Source organism: Anomaloglossus baeobatrachus, chromosome 7 (assembly GCF_048569485.1).
Source record: "Anomaloglossus baeobatrachus isolate aAnoBae1 chromosome 7, aAnoBae1.hap1, whole genome shotgun sequence".
NCBI classification, from domain to species: domain Eukaryota; kingdom Metazoa; phylum Chordata; class Amphibia; order Anura; family Aromobatidae; genus Anomaloglossus; species Anomaloglossus baeobatrachus.
In genome coordinates this window covers 197,720,019-197,739,917 of record NC_134359.1, presented here as the reverse complement: position 1 = coordinate 197,739,917, position 19,899 = coordinate 197,720,019, and the positions used below count along the sequence as shown (strand labels likewise).

The window sequence follows — 19,899 nt, the reverse complement described above, 5'->3', positions numbered from 1 at the left end:
CCCGATATAGAAGTTTCGATTTTTAAAGGGCACCTTTCATAGTGAGAGACTAATGTCAAATTTGTCTTTCTCACATCTCTGAGATAGTTGAATGAAGGAATTATAAATATGTGCTGTCTAAGTGCTCAGAAGGAAGAAGATGTCATGCGATGTAGGATGGCACCAAGCATGCCAAATAAAAACAGTGGTTTTCTTTTGCCAGATTGAAATGCTTCCATGCGCATCTCTCCCTGCTAGAAAAGTTTGATAGCAGTCTTCTTGAACAGTGAAAGGGCAAGAAAACAACAAGAACAAAGATGGAAGTCAAAACCATGCATAAACAGCTCAATCCATAGACTGTATTGTTAATGCATCACCTGAACTTCACAGCCAACTTCTCTGCCCAAAAACGTAGAAACCAGACCATAAGATCTGAAGAGCATTTTGATGAGTCTTTGCTTTTTCACTGAAGATTTTAAGTTGGCCTCTAACGGAGTGGGCCTTATCTCTTCTCCTTCATTGTCTGGTGTCTGGAGTTGGACTAAGGCAATCCTTACCAGTCATAAACCAATGCTCAATCTGGCAAAATAAAACCCACCGTTTTTATTTTGCATGCCTGATGCAATCCTACATCGGATGACGTCTTCTCTTTTATATGCACTTAGACAGCACAGACTTATGAATCCTTCATTGCACTATCTCAGAGATTTGAGAAGGTCAAATATCCACCACCTGGGTTCTAAATGGAAACTAAGCTTTTCAACACGGAAGAAGGAGATTAAACCGACGAGGATGGGATTCGAACCCATGCATGCAGAGCACAATGGATTAGCAGTCCATCGCCTTAACCACTCGGCCACCTCGTCTACATGACAAACCTGAAATCAGGTGATATGATCTGATGAGGATTTTGACCAGTCTGTGCAATTGAGCTAAAGATTGTGTATCGGCCTCTGGCAAAATGGACCTTATCACATCTCCTACACTGGATAATCTCAAGAGTTAGACTAGCTCAAACCATATCAGAAATGAGCTAATGCTCAGGGTTTTTAATAACAGTATTTTTACTAAAGATTGAATGTCGTGTCTGTATTGAAGCCCTGAAAATTGGTTTATCCCAGATAGCATTTGCATTAGTTTGTCTCTAGACATCAGATGACACTGAAGATCAAATAAGGCCACTCTACCAGAAGCTGCTTTACTATCGGTCAGTAGGAAAAGAGGTGCTGTGGCTTAGTTGGTTAAAGTGCCTGTCTAGTAAACAGGAGATCCTGAGTTCGAATCTCAGCAGTGCCTTCTTTTCATAGTCCCGATATAGAAGTTTCGATTTTTAAAGGGCACCTTTCATAGTGAGAGACTAATGTCAAATTTGTCTTTCTCACATCTCTGAGATAGTTGAATGAAGGAATTATAAATATGTGCTGTCTAAGTGCTCAGAAGGAAGAAGATGTCATGCGATGTAGGATGGCACCAAGCATGCCAAATAAAAACAGTGGTTTTCTTTTGCCAGATTGAAATGCTTCCATGCGCATCTCTCCCTGCTAGAAAAGTTTGATAGCAGTCTTCTTGAACAGTGAAAGGGCAAGAAAACAACAAGAACAAAGATGGAAGTCAAAACCATGCATAAACAGCTCAATCCATAGACTGTATTGTTAATGCATCACCTGAACTTCACAGCCAACTTCTCTGCCCAAAAACGTAGAAACCAGACCATAAGATCTGAAGAGCATTTTGATGAGTCTTTGCTTTTTCACTGAAGATTTTAAGTTGGCCTCTAACGGAGTGGGCCTTATCTCTTCTCCTTCATTGTCTGGTGTCTGGAGTTGGACTAAGGCAATCCTTACCAGTCATAAACCAATGCTCAATCTGGCAAAATAAAACCCACCGTTTTTATTTGGCATGCCTGATGCAATCCTACATCGGATGACGTCTTCTCTTTTATATGCACTTAGACAGCACAGATTTATGAATCCTTCATTGCACTATCTCAGAGATTTGAGAAGGTCAAATATCCACCACCTGGGTTCTAAATGGAAACTAAGCTTTTCAACACGGAAGAAGGAGATTAAACCGACGAGGATGGGATTCGAACCCATGCATGCAGAGCACAATGGATAAGCAGTCCATCGCCTTAACCACTCGGCCACCTCGTCTACATCATAAACCTGAAATCAGGTGATATGATCTGATGAGGATTTTGACAAGTCTGTGCAATTGAGCTAAAGATTGTGTATCGGCCTCTGGCAAAATGGACCTTATCACATCTCCTACACTGGATAATCTCAAGAGTTAGACTAGCTCAAACCATATCAGAAATGAGCTAATGCTCAGGGTTTTTAATAACAGTATTTTTACTAAAGATTGAATGTCGTGTCTGTATTGAAGCCCTGAAAATTGGTTTATCCCAGATAGCATTTGCATTAGTTTGTCTCTAGACATCAGATGACACTGAAGATCAAATAAGGCCACTCTACCAGAAGCTGCTTTACTATCGGTCAGTAGGAAAAGAGGTGCTGTGGCTTAGTTGGTTAAAGTGCCTGTCTAGTAAACAGGAGATCCTGAGTTCGAATCTCAGCAGTGCCTTCTTTTCATAGTCCCGATATAGAAGTTTCGATTTTTAAAGGGCACCTTTCATAGTGAGAGACTAATGTCAAATTTGTCTTTCTCACATCTCTGAGATAGTTGAATGAAGGAATTATAAATATGTGCTGTCTAAGTGCTCAGAAGGAAGAAGATGTCATGCGATGTAGGATGGCACCAAGCATGCCAAATAAAAACAGTGGTTTTCTTTTGCCAGATTGAAATGCTTCCATGCGCATCTCTCCCTGCTAGAAAAGTTTGATAGCAGTCTTCTTGAACAGTGAAAGGGCAAGAAAACAACAAGAACAAAGATGGAAGTCAAAACCATGCATAAACAGCTCAATCCATAGACTGTATTGTTAATGCATCACCTGAACTTCACAGCCAACTTCTCTGCCCAAAAACGTAGAAACCAGACCATAAGATCTGAAGAGCATTTTGATGAGTCTTTGCTTTTTCACTGAAGATTTTAAGTTGGCCTCTAACGGAGTGGGCCTTATCTCTTCTCCTTCATTGTCTGGTGTCTGGAGTTGGACTAAGGCAATCCTTACCAGTCATAAACCAATGCTCAATCTGGCAAAATAAAACCCACCGTTTTTATTTGGCATGCCTGATGCAATCCTACATCGGATGACGTCTTCTCTTTTATATGCACTTAGACAGCACAGATTTATGAATCCTTCATTGCACTATCTCAGAGATTTGAGAAGGTCAAATATCCACCACCTGGGTTCTAAATGGAAACTAAGCTTTTCAACACGGAAGAAGGAGATTAAACCGACGAGGATGGGATTCGAACCCATGCATGCAGAGCACAATGGAATTGGCAGTCCATCGCCTTAACCACTCGGCCACCTCGTCTACATGACAAACCTGAAATCCGGTGATATGATCTGATGAGGATTTTGACAAGTCTGTGCAATTGAGCTAAAGATTGTGTATCGGCCTCTGGCAAAATGGACCTTATCACATCTCCTACACTGGATAATGTCAAGAGTTAGACTAGCTCAAACCATATCAGAAATGAGCTAATGCTCAGGGTTTTTAATAACAGTATTTTTACTAAAGATTGAATGTCGTGTCTGTATTGAAGCCCTGAAAATTGGTTTATCCCAGATAGCATTTGCATTAGTTTGTCTCTAGACATCAGATGACACTGAAGATCAAATAAGGCCACTCTACCAGAAGCTGCTTTACTATCGGTCAGTAGGAAAAGAGGTGCTGTGGCTTAGTTGGTTAAAGTGCCTGTCTAGTAAACAGGAGATCCTGAGTTCGAATCTCAGCAGTGCCTTCTTTTCATAGTCCCGATATAGAAGTTTCGATTTTTAAAGGGCACCTTTCATAGTGAGAGACTAATGTCAAATTTGTCTTTCTCACATCTCTGAGATAGTTGAATGAAGGAATTATAAATATGTGCTGTCTAAGTGCTCAGAAGGAAGAAGATGTCATGCGATGTAGGATGGCACCAAGCATGCCAAATAAAAACAGTGGTTTTCTTTTGCCAGATTGAAATGCTTCCATGCGCATCTCTCCCTGCTAGAAAAGTTTGATAGCAGTCTTCTTGAACAGTGAAAGGGCAAGAAAACAACAAGAACAAAGATGGAAGTCAAAACCATGCATAAACAGCTCAATCCATAGACTGTATTGTTAATGCATCACCTGAACTTCACAGCCAACTTCTCTGCCCAAAAACGTAGAAACCAGACCATAAGATCTGAAGAGCATTTTGATGAGTCTTTGCTTTTTCACTGAAGATTTTAAGTTGGCCTCTAACGGAGTGGGCCTTATCTCTTCTCCTTCATTGTCTGGTGTCTGGAGTTGGACTAAGGCAATCCTTACCAGTCATAAACCAATGCTCAATCTGGCAAAATAAAACCCACCGTTTTTATTTGGCATGCCTGATGCAATCCTACATCGGATGACGTCTTCTCTTTTATATGCACTTAGACAGCACAGACTTATGAATCCTTCATTGCACTATCTATCAGAGATTTGAGAAGGTCAAATATCCACCACCTGGGTTCTAAATGGAAACTAAGCTTTTCAACACGGAAGAAGGAGATTAAACCGACGAGGATGGGATTCGAACCCATGCATGCAGAGCACAATGGATAAGCAGTCCATCGCCTTAACCACTCGGCCACCTCGTCTACATCACAAACCTGAAATCAGGTGATATGATCTGATGAGGATTTTGACCAGTCTGTGCAATTGAGCTAAAGATTGTGTATCGGCCTCTGGCAAAATGGACCTTATCACATCTCCTACACTGGATAATGTCAAGAGTTAGACTAGCTCAAACCATATCAGAAATGAGCTAATGCTCAGGGTTTTTAATAACAGTATTTTTACTAAAGATTGAATGTCGTGTCTGTATTGAAGCCCTGAAAATTGGTTTATCCCAGATAGCATTTGCATTAGTTTGTCTCTAGACATCAGATGACACTGAAGATCAAATAAGGCCACTCTACCAGAAGCTGCTTTACTATCGGTCAGTAGGAAAAGAGGTGCTGTGGCTTAGTTGGTTAAAGTGCCTGTCTAGTAAACAGGAGATCCTGAGTTCGAATCTCAGCAGTGCCTTCTTTTCATAGTCCCGATATAGAAGTTTCGATTTTTAAAGGGCACCTTTCATAGTGAGAGACTAATGTCAAATTTGTCTTTCTCACATCTCTGAGATAGTTGAATGAAGGAATTATAAATATGTGCTGTCTAAGTGCTCAGAAGGAAGAAGATGTCATGCGATGTAGGATGGCACCAAGCATGCCAAATAAAAACAGTGGTTTTCTTTTGCCAGATTGAAATGCTTCCATGCGCATCTCTCCCTGCTAGAAAAGTTTGATAGCAGTCTTCTTGAACAGTGAAAGGGCAAGAAAACAAGAAGAACAAAGATGGAAGTCAAAACCATGCATAAACAGCTCAATCCATAGACTGTATTGTTAATGCATCACCTGAACTTCACAGCCAACTTCTCTGCCCAAAAACGTAGAAACCAGACCATAAGATCTGAAGAGCATTTTGATGAGTCTTTGCTTTTTCACTGAAGATTTTAAGTTGGCCTCTAACGGAGTGGGCCTTATCTCTTCTCCTTCATTGTCTGGTGTCTGGAGTTGGACTAAGGCAATCCTTACCAGTCATAAACCAATGCTCAATGTGGCAAAATAAAACCCACCGTTTTTATTTGGCATGCCTGATGCAATCCTACATCGGATGACGTCTTCTCTTTTATATGCACTTAGACAGCACAGATTTATGAATCCTTCATTGCACTATCTCAGAGATTTGAGAAGGTCAAATATCCACCACCTGGGTTCTAAATGGAAACTAAGCTTTTCAACACGGAAGAAGGAGATTAAACCGACGAGGATGGGATTCGAACCCATGCATGCAGAGCACAATGGATTAGCAGTCCATCGCCTTAACCACTCGGCCACCTCGTCTACATCACAAACCTGAAATCAGGTGATATGATCTGATGAGGATTTTGACCAGTCTGTGCAATTGAGCTAAAGATTGTGTATCGGCCTCTGGCAAAATGGACCTTATCACATCTCCTACACTGGATAATGTCAAGAGTTAGACTAGCTCAAACCATATCAGAAATGAGCTAATGCTCAGGGTTTTTAATAACAATATTTTTACTAAAGATTGAATGTCGTGTCTGTATTGAAGCCCTGAAAATTGGTTTATCCCAGATAGCATTTGCATTAGTTTGTCTCTAGACATCAGATGACACTGAAGATCAAATAAGGCCACTCTACCAGAAGCTGCTTTACTATCGGTCAGTAGGAAAAGAGGTGCTGTGGCTTAGTTGGTTAAAGTGCCTGTCTAGTAAACAGGAGATCCTGAGTTCGAATCTCAGCAGTGCCTTCTTTTCATAGTCCCGATATAGAAGTTTCGATTTTTAAAGGGCACCTTTCATAGTGAGAGACTAATGTCAAATTTGTCTTTCTCACATCTCTGAGATAGTTGAATGAAGGAATTATAAATATGTGCTGTCTAAGTGCTCAGAAGGAAGAAGATGTCATGCGATGTAGGATGGCACCAAGCATGCCAAATAAAAACAGTGGTTTTCTTTTGCCAGATTGAAATGCTTCCATGCGCATCTCTCCCTGCTAGAAAAGTTTGATAGCAGTCTTCTTGAACAGTGAAAGGGCAAGAAAACAACAAGAACAAAGATGGAAGTCAAAACCATGCATAAACAGCTCAATCCATAGACTGTATTGTTAATGCATCACCTGAACTTCACAGCCAACTTCTCTGCCCAAAAACGTAGAAACCAGACCATAAGATCTGAAGAGCATTTTGATGAGTCTTTGCTTTTTCACTGAAGATTTTAAGTTGGCCTCTAACGGAGTGGGCCTTATCTCTTCTCCTTCATTGTCTGGTGTCTGGAGTTGGACTAAGGCAATCCTTACCAGTCATAAACCAATGCTCAATGTGGCAAAATAAAACCCACCGTTTTTATTTGGCATGCCTGATGCAATCCTACATCGGATGACGTCTTCTCTTTTATATGCACTTAGACAGCACAGATTTATGAATCCTTCATTGCACTATCTCAGAGATTTGAGAAGGTCAAATATCCACCACCTGGGTTCTAAATGGAAACTAAGCTTTTCAACACGGAAGAAGGAGATTAAACCGACGAGGATGGGATTCGAACCCATGCATGCAGAGCACAATGGATTAGCAGTCCATCGCCTTAACCACTCGGCCACCTCGTCTACATCACAAACCTGAAATCAGGTGATATGATCTGATGAGGATTTTGACCAGTCTGTGCAATTGAGCTAAAGATTGTGTATCGGCCTCTGGCAAAATGGACCTTATCACATCTCCTACACTGGATAATGTCAAGAGTTAGACTAGCTCAAACCATATCAGAAATGAGCTAATGCTCAGGGTTTTTAATAACAGTATTTTTACTAAAGATTGAATGTCGTGTCTGTATTGAAGCCCTGAAAATTGGTTTATCCCAGATAGCATTTGCATTAGTTTGTCTCTAGACATCAGATGACACTGAAGATCAAATAAGGCCACTCTACCAGAAGCTGCTTTACTATCGGTGAGTAGGAAAAGAGGTGCTGTGGCTTAGTTGGTTAAAGTGCCTGTCTAGTAAACAGGAGATCCTGAGTTCGAATCTCAGCAGTGCCTTCTTTTCATAGTCCCGATATAGAAGTTTCGATTTTTAAAGGGCACCTTTCATAGTGAGAGACTAATGTCAAATTTGTCTTTCTCACATCTCTGAGATAGTTGAATGAAGGAATTATAAATATGTGCTGTCTAAGTGCTCAGAAGGAAGAAGATGTCATGCGATGTAGGATGGCACCAAGCATGCCAAATAAAAACAGTGGTTTTCTTTTGCCAGATTGAAATGCTTCCATGCGCATCTCTCCCTGCTAGAAAAGTTTGATAGCAGTCTTCTTGAACAGTGAAAGGGCAAGAAAACAACAAGAACAAAGATGGAAGTCAAAACCATGCATAAACAGCTCAATCCATAGACTGTATTGTTAATGCATCACCTGAACTTCACAGCCAACTTCTCTGCCCAAAAACGTAGAAACCAGACCATAAGATCTGAAGAGCATTTTGATGAGTCTTTGCTTTTTCACTGAAGATTTTAAGTTGGCCTCTAACGGAGTGGGCCTTATCTCTTCTCCTTCATTGTCTGGTGTCTGGAGTTGGACTAAGGCAATCCTTACCAGTCATAAACCAATGCTCAATCTGGCAAAATAAAACCCACCGTTTTTACTTGGCATGCCTGATGCAATCCTACATCGGATGACGTCTTCTCTTTTATATGCACTTAGACAGCACAGATTTATGAATCCTTCATTGCACTATCTCAGAGATTTGAGAAGGTCAAATATCCACCACCTGGGTTCTAAATGGAAACTAAGCTTTTCAACACGGAAGAAGGAGATTAAACCGACGAGGATGGGATTCGAACCCATGCATGCAGAGCACAATGGAATTGGCAGTCCATCGCCTTAACCACTCGGCCACCTCGTCTACATGACAAACCTGAAATCCGGTGATATGATCTGATGAGGATTTTGACAAGTCTGTGCAATTGAGCTAAAGATTGTGTATCGGCCTCTGGCAAAATGGACCTTATCACATCTCCTACACTGGATAATGTCAAGAGTTAGACTAGCTCAAACCATATCAGAAATGAGCTAATGCTCAGGGTTTTTAATAACAGTATTTTTACTAAAGATTGAATGTCGTGTCTGTATTGAAGCCCTGAAAATTGGTTTATCCCAGATAGCATTTGCATTAGTTTGTCTCTAGACATCAGATGACACTGAAGATCAAATAAGGCCACTCTACCAGAAGCTGCTTTACTATCGGTCAGTAGGAAAAGAGGTGCTGTGGCTTAGTTGGTTAAAGTGCCTGTCTAGTAAACAGGAGATCCTGAGTTCGAATCTCAGCAGTGCCTTCTTTTCATAGTCCCGATATAGAAGTTTCGATTTTTAAAGGGCACCTTTCATAGTGAGAGACTAATGTCAAATTTGTCTTTCTCACATCTCTGAGATAGTTGAATGAAGGAATTATAAATATGTGCTGTCTAAGTGCTCAGAAGGAAGAAGATGTCATGCGATGTAGGATGGCACCAAGCATGCCAAATAAAAACAGTGGTTTTCTTTTGCCAGATTGAAATGCTTCCATGCGCATCTCTCCCTGCTAGAAAAGTTTGATAGCAGTCTTCTTGAACAGTGAAAGGGCAAGAAAACAACAAGAACAAAGATGGAAGTCAAAACCATGCATAAACAGCTCAATCCATAGACTGTATTGTTAATGCATCACCTGAACTTCACAGCCAACTTCTCTGCCCAAAAACGTAGAAACCAGACCATAAGATCTGAAGAGCATTTTGATGAGTCTTTGCTTTTTCACTGAAGATTTTAAGTTGGCCTCTAACGGAGTGGGCCTTATCTCTTCTCCTTCATTGTCTGGTGTCTGGAGTTGGACTAAGGCAATCCTTACCAGTCATAAACCAATGCTCAATCTGGCAAAATAAAACCCACCGTTTTTATTTGGCATGCCTGATGCAATCCTACATCGGATGACGTCTTCTCTTTTATATGCACTTAGACAGCACAGATTTATGAATCCTTCATTGCACTATCTCAGAGATTTGAGAAGGTCAAATATCCACCACCTGGGTTCTAAATGGAAACTAAGCTTTTCAACACGGAAGAAGGAGATTAAACCGACGAGGATGGGATTCGAACCCATGCATGCAGAGCACAATGGATTAGCAGTCCATCGCCTTAACCACTCGGCCACCTCGTCTACATGACAAACCTGAAATCCGGTGATATGATCTGATGAGGATTTTGACAAGTCTGTGCAATTGAGCTAAAGATTGTGTATCGGCCTCTGGCAAAATGGACCTTATCACATCTCCTACACTGGATAATGTCAAGAGTTAGACTAGCTCAAACCATATCAGAAATGAGCTAATGCTCAGGGTTTTTAATAACAGTATTTTTACTAAAGATTGAATGTCGTGTCTGTATTGAAGCCCTGAAAATTGGTTTATCCCAGATAGCATTTGCATTAGTTTGTCTCTAGACATCAGATGACACTGAAGATCAAATAAGGCCACTCTACCAGAAGCTGCTTTACTATCGGTCAGTAGGAAAAGAGGTGCTGTGGCTTAGTTGGTTAAAGTGCCTGTCTAGTAAACAGGAGATCCTGAGTTCGAATCTCAGCAGTGCCTTCTTTTCATAGTCCCGATATAGAAGTTTCGATTTTTAAAGGGCACCTTTCATAGTGAGAGACTAATGTCAAATTTGTCTTTCTCACATCTCTGAGATAGTTGAATGAAGGAATTATAAATATGTGCTGTCTAAGTGCTCAGAAGGAAGAAGATGTCATGCGATGTAGGATGGCACCAAGCATGCCAAATAAAAACAGTGGTTTTCTTTTGCCAGATTGAAATGCTTCCATGCGCATCTCTCCCTGCTAGAAAAGTTTGATAGCAGTCTTCTTGAACAGTGAAAGGGCAAGAAAACAACAAGAACAAAGATGGAAGTCAAAACCATGCATAAACAGCTCAATCCATAGACTGTATTGTTAATGCATCACCTGAACTTCACAGCCAACTTCTCTGCCCAAAAACGTAGAAACCAGACCATAAGATCTGAAGAGCATTTTGATGAGTCTTTGCTTTTTCACTGAAGATTTTAAGTTGGCCTCTAACGGAGTGGGCCTTATCTCTTCTCCTTCATTGTCTGGTGTCTGGAGTTGGACTAAGGCAATCCTTACCAGTCATAAACCAATGCTCAATCTGGCAAAATAAAACCCACCGTTTTTATTTTGCATGCCTGATGCAATCCTACATCGGATGACGTCTTCTCTTTTATATGCACTTAGACAGCACAGACTTATGAATCCTTCATTGCACAATGGATTAGCAGTCCATCGCCTTAACCACTCGGCCACCTCGTCTACATGACAAACCTGAAATCAGGTGATATGATCTGATGAGGATTTTGACCAGTCTGTGCAATTGAGCTAAAGATTGTGTATCGGCCTCTGGCAAAATGGACCTTATCACATCTCCTACACTGGATAATCTCAAGAGTTAGACTAGCTCAAACCATATCAGAAATGAGCTAATGCTCAGGGTTTTTAATAACAGTATTTTTACTAAAGATTGAATGTCGTGTCTGTATTGAAGCCCTGAAAATTGGTTTATCCCAGATAGCATTTGCATTAGTTTGTCTCTAGACATCAGATGACACTGAAGATCAAATAAGGCCACTCTACCAGAAGCTGCTTTACTATCGGTCAGTAGGAAAAGAGGTGCTGTGGCTTAGTTGGTTAAAGTGCCTGTCTAGTAAACAGGAGATCCTGAGTTCGAATCTCAGCAGTGCCTTCTTTTCATAGTCCCGATATAGAAGTTTCGATTTTTAAAGGGCACCTTTCATAGTGAGAGACTAATGTCAAATTTGTCTTTCTCACATCTCTGAGATAGTTGAATGAAGGAATTATAAATATGTGCTGTCTAAGTGCTCAGAAGGAAGAAGATGTCATGCGATGTAGGATGGCACCAAGCATGCCAAATAAAAACAGTGGTTTTCTTTTGCCAGATTGAAATGCTTCCATGCGCATCTCTCCCTGCTAGAAAAGTTTGATAGCAGTCTTCTTGAACAGTGAAAGGGCAAGAAAACAACAAGAACAAAGATGGAAGTCAAAACCATGCATAAACAGCTCAATCCATAGACTGTATTGTTAATGCATCACCTGAAGTTCACAGCCAACTTCTCTGCCCAAAAACGTAGAAACCAGACCATAAGATCTGAAGAGCATTTTGATGAGTCTTTGCTTTTTCACTGAAGATTTTAAGTTGGCCTCTAACGGAGTGGGCCTTATCTCTTCTCCTTCATTGTCTGGTGTCTGGAGTTGGACTAAGGCAATCCTTACCAGTCATAAACCAATGCTCAATCTGGCAAAATAAAACCCACCGTTTTTATTTTGCATGCCTGATGCAATCCTACATCGGATGACGTCTTCTCTTTTATATGCACTTAGACAGCACAGACTTATGAATCCTTCATTGCACAATGGATTAGCAGTCCATCGCCTTAACCACTCGGCCACCTCGTCTACATGACAAACCTGAAATCAGGTGATATGATCTGATGAGGATTTTGACCAGTCTGTGCAATTGAGCTAAAGATTGTGTATCGGCCTCTGGCAAAATGGACCTTATCACATCTCCTACACTGGATAATCTCAAGAGTTAGACTAGCTCAAACCATATCAGAAATGAGCTAATGCTCAGGGTTTTTAATAACAGTATTTTTACTAAAGATTGAATGTCGTGTCTGTATTGAAGCCCTGAAAATTGGTTTATCCCAGATAGCATTTGCATTAGTTTGTCTCTAGACATCAGATGACACTGAAGATCAAATAAGGCCACTCTACCAGAAGCTGCTTTACTATCGGTCAGTAGGAAAAGAGGTGCTGTGGCTTAGTTGGTTAAAGTGCCTGTCTAGTAAACAGGAGATCCTGAGTTCGAATCTCAGCAGTGCCTTCTTTTCATAGTCCCGATATAGAAGTTTCGATTTTTAAAGGGCACCTTTCATAGTGAGAGACTAATGTCAAATTTGTCTTTCTCACATCTCTGAGATAGTTGAATGAAGGAATTATAAATATGTGCTGTCTAAGTGCTCAGAAGGAAGAAGATGTCATGCGATGTAGGATGGCACCAAGCATGCCAAATAAAAACAGTGGTTTTCTTTTGCCAGATTGAAATGCTTCCATGCGCATCTCTCCCTGCTAGAAAAGTTTGATAGCAGTCTTCTTGAACAGTGAAAGGGCAAGAAAACAACAAGAACAAAGATGGAAGTCAAAACCATGCATAAACAGCTCAATCCATAGACTGTATTGTTAATGCATCACCTGAAGTTCACAGCCAACTTCTCTGCCCAAAAACGTAGAAACCAGACCATAAGATCTGAAGAGCATTTTGATGAGTCTTTGCTTTTTCACTGAAGATTTTAAGTTGGCCTCTAACGGAGTGGGCCTTATCTCTTCTCCTTCATTGTCTGGTGTCTGGAGTTGGACTAAGGCAATCCTTACCAGTCATAAACCAATGCTCAATCTGGCAAAATAAAACCCACCGTTTTTATTTTGCATGCCTGATGCAATCCTACATCGGATGACGTCTTCTCTTTTATATGCACTTAGACAGCACAGACTTATGAATCCTTCATTGCACAATGGATTAGCAGTCCATCGCCTTAACCACTCGGCCACCTCGTCTACATGACAAACCTGAAATCAGGTGATATGATCTGATGAGGATTTTGACCAGTCTGTGCAATTGAGCTAAAGATTGTGTATCGGCCTCTGGCAAAATGGACCTTATCACATCTCCTACACTGGATAATCTCAAGAGTTAGACTAGCTCAAACCATATCAGAAATGAGCTAATGCTCAGGGTTTTTAATAACAGTATTTTTACTAAAGATTGAATGTCGTGTCTGTATTGAAGCCCTGAAAATTGGTTTATCCCAGATAGCATTTGCATTAGTTTGTCTCTAGACATCAGATGACACTGAAGATCAAATAAGGCCACTCTACCAGAAGCTGCTTTACTATCGGTCAGTAGGAAAAGAGGTGCTGTGGCTTAGTTGGTTAAAGTGCCTGTCTAGTAAACAGGAGATCCTGAGTTCGAATCTCAGCAGTGCCTTCTTTTCATAGTCCCGATATAGAAGTTTCGATTTTTAAAGGGCACCTTTCATAGTGAGAGACTAATGTCAAATTTGTCTTTCTCACATCTCTGAGATAGTTGAATGAAGGAATTATAAATATGTGCTGTCTAAGTGCTCAGAAGGAAGAAGATGTCATGCGATGTAGGATGGCACCAAGCATGCCAAATAAAAACAGTGGTTTTCTTTTGCCAGATTGAAATGCTTCCATGCGCATCTCTCCCTGCTAGAAAAGTTTGATAGCAGTCTTCTTGAACAGTGAAAGGGCAAGAAAACAACAAGAACAAAGATGGAAGTCAAAACCATGCATAAACAGCTCAATCCATAGACTGTATTGTTAATGCATCACCTGAAGTTCACAGCCAACTTCTCTGCCCAAAAACGTAGAAACCAGACCATAAGATCTGAAGAGCATTTTGATGAGTCTTTGCTTTTTCACTGAAGATTTTAAGTTGGCCTCTAACGGAGTGGGCCTTATCTCTTCTCCTTCATTGTCTGGTGTCTGGAGTTGGACTAAGGCAATCCTTACCAGTCATAAACCAATGCTCAATCTGGCAAAATAAAACCCACCGTTTTTATTTTGCATGCCTGATGCAATCCTACATCGGATGACGTCTTCTCTTTTATATGCACTTAGACAGCACAGACTTATGAATCCTTCATTGCACTATCTCAGAGATTTGAGAAGGTCAAATATCCACCACCTGGGTTCTAAATGGAAACTAAGCTTTTCAACACGGAAGAAGGAGATTAAACCGACGAGGATGGGATTCGAACCCATGCATGCAGAGCACAATGGATTAGCAGTCCATCGCCTTAACCACTCGGCCACCTCGTCTACATGACAAACCTGAAATCAGGTGATATGATCTGATGAGGATTTTGACCAGTCTGTGCAATTGAGCTAAAGATTGTGTATCGGCCTCTGGCAAAATGGACCTTATCACATCTCCTACACTGGATAATCTCAAGAGTTAGACTAGCTCAAACCATATCAGAAATGAGCTAATGCTCAGGGTTTTTAATAACAGTATTTTTACTAAAGATTGAATGTCGTGTCTGTATTGAAGCCCTGAAAATTGGTTTATCCCAGATAGCATTTGCATTAGTTTGTCTCTAGACATCAGATGACACTGAAGATCAAATAAGGCCACTCTACCAGAAGCTGCTTTACTATCGGTCAGTAGGAAAAGAGGTGCTGTGGCTTAGTTGGTTAAAGTGCCTGTCTAGTAAACAGGAGATCCTGAGTTCGAATCTCAGCAGTGCCTTCTTTTCATAGTCCCGATATAGAAGTTTCGATTTTTAAAGGGCACCTTTCATAGTGAGAGACTAATGTCAAATTTGTCTTTCTCACATCTCTGAGATAGTTGAATGAAGGAATTATAAATATGTGCTGTCTAAGTGCTCAGAAGGAAGAAGATGTCATGCGATGTAGGATGGCACCAAGCATGCCAAATAAAAACAGTGGTTTTCTTTTGCCAGATTGAAATGCTTCCATGCGCATCTCTCCCTGCTAGAAAAGTTTGATAGCAGTCTTCTTGAACAGTGAAAGGGCAAGAAAACAACAAGAACAAAGATGGAAGTCAAAACCATGCATAAACAGCTCAATCCATAGACTGTATTGTTAATGCATCACCTGAACTTCACAGCCAACTTCTCTGCCCAAAAACGTAGAAACCAGACCATAAGATCTGAAGAGCATTTTGATGAGTCTTTGCTTTTTCACTGAAGATTTTAAGTTGGCCTCTAACGGAGTGGGCCTTATCTCTTCTCCTTCATTGTCTGGTGTCTGGAGTTGGACTAAGGCAATCCTTACCAGTCATAAACCAATGCTCAATCTGGCAAAATAAAACCCACCGTTTTTATTTTGCATGCCTGATGCAATCCTACATCGGATGACGTCTTCTCTTTTATATGCACTTAGACAGCACAGACTTATGAATCCTTCATTGCACAATGGATTAGCAGTCCATCGCCTTAACCACTCGGCCACCTCGTCTACATGACAAACCTGAAATCAGGTGATATGATCTGATGAGGATTTTGACCAGTCTGTGCAATTGAGCTAAAGATTGTGTATCGGCCTCTGGCAAAATGGACCTTATCACATCTCCTACACTGGATAATCTCAAGAGTTAGACTAGCTCAAACCATATCAGAAATGAGCTAATGCTCAGGGTTTTTAATAACAGTATTTTTACTAAAGATTGAATGTCGTGTCTGTATTGAAGCCCTGAAAATTGGTTTATCCCAGATAGCATTTGCATTAGTTTGTCTCTAGACATCAGATGACACTGAAGATCAAATAAGGCCACTCTACCAGAAGCTGCTTTACTATCGGTCAGTAGGAAAAGAGGTGCTGTGGCTTAGTTGGTTAAAGTGCCTGTCTAGTAAACAGGAGATCCTGAGTTCGAATCTCAGCAGTGCCTTCTTTTCATAGTCCCGATATAGAAGTTTCGATTTTTAAAGGGCACCTTTCATAGTGAGAGACTAATGTCAAATTTGTCTTTCTCACATCTCTGAGATAGTTGAATGAAGGAATTATAAATATGTGCTGTCTAAGTGCTCAGAAGGAAGAAGATGTCATGCGATGTAGGATGGCACCAAGCATGCCAAATAAAAACAGTGGTTTTCTTTTGCCAGATTGAAATGCTTCCATGCGCATCTCTCCCTGCTAGAAAAGTTTGATAGCAGTCTTCTTGAACAGTGAAAGGGCAAGAAAACAACAAGAACAAAGATGGAAGTCAAAACCATGCATAAACAGCTCAATCCATAGACTGTATTGTTAATGCATCACCTGAACTTCACAGCCAACTTCTCTGCCCAAAAACGTAGAAACCAGACCATAAGATCTGAAGAGCATTTTGATGAGTCTTTGCTTTTTCACTGAAGATTTTAAGTTGGCCTCTAACGGAGTGGGCCTTATCTCTTCTCCTTCATTGTCTGGTGTCTGGAGTTGGACTAAGGCAATCCTTACCAGTCATAAACCAATGCTCAATCTGGCAAAATAAAACCCACCGTTTTTATTTTGCATGCCTGATGCAATCCTACATCGGATGACGTCTTCTCTTTTATATGCACTTAGACAGCACAGATTTATGAATCCTTCATTGCACTATCTCAGAGATTTGAGAAGGTCAAATATCCACCACCTGGGTTCTAAATGGAAACTAAGCTTTTCAACACGGAAGAAGGAGATTAAACCGACGAGGATGGGATTCGAACCCATGCATGCAGAGCACAATGGATTAGCAGTCCATCGCCTTAACCACTCGGCCACCTCGTCTACATGACAAACCTGAAATCAGGTGATATGATCTGATGAGGATTTTGACCAGTCTGTGCAATTGAGCTAAAGATTGTGTATCGGCCTCTGGCAAAATGGACCTTATCACATCTCCTACACTGGATAATCTCAAGAGTTAGACTAGCTCAAACCATATCAGAAATGAGCTAATGCTCAGGGTTTTTAATAACAGTATTTTTACTAAAGATTGAATGTCGTGTCTGTATTGAAGCCCTGAAAATTGGTTTATCCCAGATAGCATTTGCATTAGTTTGTCTCTAGACATCAGATGACACTGAAGATCAAATAAGGCCACTCTACCAGAAGCTGCTTTACTATCGGTCAGTAGGAAAAGAGGTGCTGTGGCTTAGTTGGTTAAAGTGCCTGTCTAGTAAACAGGAGATCCTGAGTTCGAATCTCAGCAGTGCCTTCTTTTCATAGTCCCGATATAGAAGTTTCGATTTTTAAAGGGCACCTTTCATAGTGAGAGACTAATGTCAAATTTGTCTTTCTCACATCTCTGAGATAGTTGAATGAAGGAATTATAAATATGTGCTGTCTAAGTGCTCAGAAGGAAGAAGATGTCATGCGATGTAGGATGGCACCAAGCATGCCAAATAAAAACAGTGGTTTTCTTTTGCCAGATTGAAATGCTTCCATGCGCATCTCTCCCTGCTAGAAAAGTTTGATAGCAGTCTTCTTGAACAGTGAAAGGGCAAGAAAACAACAAGAACAAAGATGGAAGTCAAAACCATGCATAAACAGCTCAATCCATAGACTGTATTGTTAATGCATCACCTGAACTTCACAGCCAACTTCTCTGCCCAAAAACGTAGAAACCAGACCATAAGATCTGAAGAGCATTTTGATGAGTCTTTGCTTTTTCACTGAAGATTTTAAGTTGGCCTCTAACGGAGTGGGCCTTATCTCTTCTCCTTCATTGTCTGGTGTCTGGAGTTGGACTAAGGCAATCCTTACCAGTCATAAACCAATGCTCAATCTGGCAAAATAAAACCCACCGTTTTTATTTGGCATGCCTGATGCAATCCTACATCGGATGACGTCTTCTCTTTTATATGCACTTAGACAGCACAGATTTATGAATCCTTCATTGCACTATCTCAGAGATTTGAGAAGGTCAAATATCCACCACCTGGGTTCTAAATGGAAACTTAGCTTTTCAACACGGAAGAAGGAGATTAAACCGACGAGGATGGGATTCGAACCCATGCATGCAGAGCACAATGGATAAGCAGTCCATCGCCTTAACCACTCGGCCACCTCGTCTACATCATAAACCTGAAATCAGGTGATATGATCTGATGAGGATTTTGACAAGTCTGTGCAATTGAGCTAAAGATTGTGTATCGGCCTCTGGCAAAATGGACCTTATCACATCTCCTACACTGGATAATGTCAAGAGTTAGACTAGCTCAAACCATATCAGAAATGAGCTAATGCTCAGGGTTTTTAATAACAGTATTTTTACTAAAGATTGAATGTCGTGTCTGTATTGAAGCCCTGAAAATTGGTTTATCCCAGATAGCATTTGCATTAGTTTGTCTCTAGACATCAGATGACACTGAAGATCAAATAAGGCCACTCTACCAGAAGCTGCTTTACTATCGGTCAGTAGGAAAAGAGGTGCTGTGGCTTAGTTGGTTAAAGTGCCTGTCTAGTAAACAGGAGATCCTGAGTTCGAATCTCAGCAGTGCCTTCTTTTCATAGTCCCGATATAGAAGTTTCGATTTTTAAAGGGCACCTTTCATAGTGAGAGACTAATGTCAAATTTGTCTTTCTCACATCTCTGAGATAGTTGAATGAAGGAATTATAAATATGTGCTGTCTAAGTGCTCAGAAGGAAGAAGATGTCATGCGATGTAGGATGGCACCAAGCATGCCAAATAAAAACAGTGGTTTTCTTTTGCCAGATTGAAATGCTTCCATGCGCATCTCTCCCTGCTAGAAAAGTTTGATAGCAGTCTTCTTGAACAGTGAAAGGGCAAGAAAACAACAAGAACAAAGATGGAAGTCAAAACCATGCATAAACAGCTCAATCCATAGACTGTATTGTTAATGCATCACCTGAACTTCACAGCCAACTTCTCTGCCCAAAAACGTAGAAACCAGACCATAAGATCTGAAGAGCATTTTGATGAGTCTTTGCTTTTTCACTGAAGATTTTAAGTTGGCCTCTAACGGAGTGGGCCTTATCTCTTCTCCTTCATTGTCTGGTGTCTGGAGTTGGACTAAGGCAATCCTTACCAGTCATAAACCAATGCTCAATCTGGCAAAATAAAACCCACCGTTTTTATTTGGCATGCCTGATGCAATCCTACATCGGATGACGTCTTCTCTTTTATATGCACTTAGACAGCACAGATTTATGAATCCTTCATTGCACTATCTCAGAGATTTGAGAAGGTCAAATATCCACCACCTGGGTTCTAAATGGAAACTTAGCTTTTCAACACGGAAGAAGGAGATTAAACCGACGAGGATGGGATTCGAACCCATGCATGCAGAGCACAATGGATAAGCAGTCCATCGCCTTAACCACTCGGCCACCTCGTCTACATCATAAACCTGAAATCAGGTGATATGATCTGATGAGGATTTTGACAAGTCTGTGCAATTGAGCTAAAGATTGTGTATCGGCCTCTGGCAAAATGGACCTTATCACATCTCCTACACTGGATAATGTCAAGAGTTAGACTAGCTCAAACCATATCAGAAATGAGCTAATGCTCAGGGTTTTTAATAACAGTATTTTTACTAAAGATTGAATGTCGTGTCTGTATTGAAGCCCTGAAAATTGGTTTA

General features: G+C 40.7%; 17 non-coding genes across 17 annotated transcripts; 15 read left to right on the top strand and 2 right to left on the bottom strand.

Annotated features, from left to right (window-relative positions):
- Window positions 1-1,201: 1,201 nt before the first annotated feature.
- Window positions 1,202-1,275, top strand: TRNAT-AGU (transfer RNA threonine (anticodon AGU)). Its single transcript has one exon. It is a non-coding gene; the product is annotated as a tRNA-Thr (tRNA).
- A 1,213-nt stretch (window positions 1,276-2,488) lies between these two features.
- Window positions 2,489-2,562, top strand: TRNAT-AGU (transfer RNA threonine (anticodon AGU)). Its single transcript has one exon. It is a non-coding gene; the product is annotated as a tRNA-Thr (tRNA).
- A 775-nt stretch (window positions 2,563-3,337) lies between these two features.
- On the bottom strand, window positions 3,338-3,420 carry TRNAG-GCC (transfer RNA glycine (anticodon GCC)). Its single transcript has one exon. It is a non-coding gene; the product is annotated as a tRNA-Gly (tRNA).
- Window positions 3,421-3,776: 356 nt separating this feature from the next.
- On the top strand, window positions 3,777-3,850 carry TRNAT-AGU (transfer RNA threonine (anticodon AGU)). Its single transcript has one exon. It is a non-coding gene; the product is annotated as a tRNA-Thr (tRNA).
- Window positions 3,851-5,065: 1,215 nt separating this feature from the next.
- On the top strand, window positions 5,066-5,139 carry TRNAT-AGU (transfer RNA threonine (anticodon AGU)). The gene has a single exon. It is a non-coding gene; the product is annotated as a tRNA-Thr (tRNA).
- A 1,213-nt stretch (window positions 5,140-6,352) lies between these two features.
- Window positions 6,353-6,426, top strand: TRNAT-AGU (transfer RNA threonine (anticodon AGU)). The gene has a single exon. It is a non-coding gene; the product is annotated as a tRNA-Thr (tRNA).
- Window positions 6,427-7,639: 1,213 nt separating this feature from the next.
- TRNAT-AGU (transfer RNA threonine (anticodon AGU)) lies at window positions 7,640-7,713 on the top strand. The gene has a single exon. It is a non-coding gene; the product is annotated as a tRNA-Thr (tRNA).
- A 775-nt stretch (window positions 7,714-8,488) lies between these two features.
- Window positions 8,489-8,571, bottom strand: TRNAG-GCC (transfer RNA glycine (anticodon GCC)). Its single transcript has one exon. It is a non-coding gene; the product is annotated as a tRNA-Gly (tRNA).
- Window positions 8,572-8,927: 356 nt separating this feature from the next.
- TRNAT-AGU (transfer RNA threonine (anticodon AGU)) lies at window positions 8,928-9,001 on the top strand. The gene has a single exon. It is a non-coding gene; the product is annotated as a tRNA-Thr (tRNA).
- A 1,213-nt stretch (window positions 9,002-10,214) lies between these two features.
- Window positions 10,215-10,288, top strand: TRNAT-AGU (transfer RNA threonine (anticodon AGU)). The gene has a single exon. It is a non-coding gene; the product is annotated as a tRNA-Thr (tRNA).
- A 1,087-nt stretch (window positions 10,289-11,375) lies between these two features.
- On the top strand, window positions 11,376-11,449 carry TRNAT-AGU (transfer RNA threonine (anticodon AGU)). The gene has a single exon. It is a non-coding gene; the product is annotated as a tRNA-Thr (tRNA).
- A 1,087-nt stretch (window positions 11,450-12,536) lies between these two features.
- Window positions 12,537-12,610, top strand: TRNAT-AGU (transfer RNA threonine (anticodon AGU)). The gene has a single exon. It is a non-coding gene; the product is annotated as a tRNA-Thr (tRNA).
- Window positions 12,611-13,697: 1,087 nt separating this feature from the next.
- Window positions 13,698-13,771, top strand: TRNAT-AGU (transfer RNA threonine (anticodon AGU)). The gene has a single exon. It is a non-coding gene; the product is annotated as a tRNA-Thr (tRNA).
- Window positions 13,772-14,984: 1,213 nt separating this feature from the next.
- TRNAT-AGU (transfer RNA threonine (anticodon AGU)) lies at window positions 14,985-15,058 on the top strand. Its single transcript has one exon. It is a non-coding gene; the product is annotated as a tRNA-Thr (tRNA).
- A 1,087-nt stretch (window positions 15,059-16,145) lies between these two features.
- TRNAT-AGU (transfer RNA threonine (anticodon AGU)) lies at window positions 16,146-16,219 on the top strand. The gene has a single exon. It is a non-coding gene; the product is annotated as a tRNA-Thr (tRNA).
- A 1,213-nt stretch (window positions 16,220-17,432) lies between these two features.
- TRNAT-AGU (transfer RNA threonine (anticodon AGU)) lies at window positions 17,433-17,506 on the top strand. The gene has a single exon. It is a non-coding gene; the product is annotated as a tRNA-Thr (tRNA).
- A 1,213-nt stretch (window positions 17,507-18,719) lies between these two features.
- TRNAT-AGU (transfer RNA threonine (anticodon AGU)) lies at window positions 18,720-18,793 on the top strand. The gene has a single exon. It is a non-coding gene; the product is annotated as a tRNA-Thr (tRNA).
- The last annotated feature ends 1,106 nt before the right edge of the window (window positions 18,794-19,899 follow it).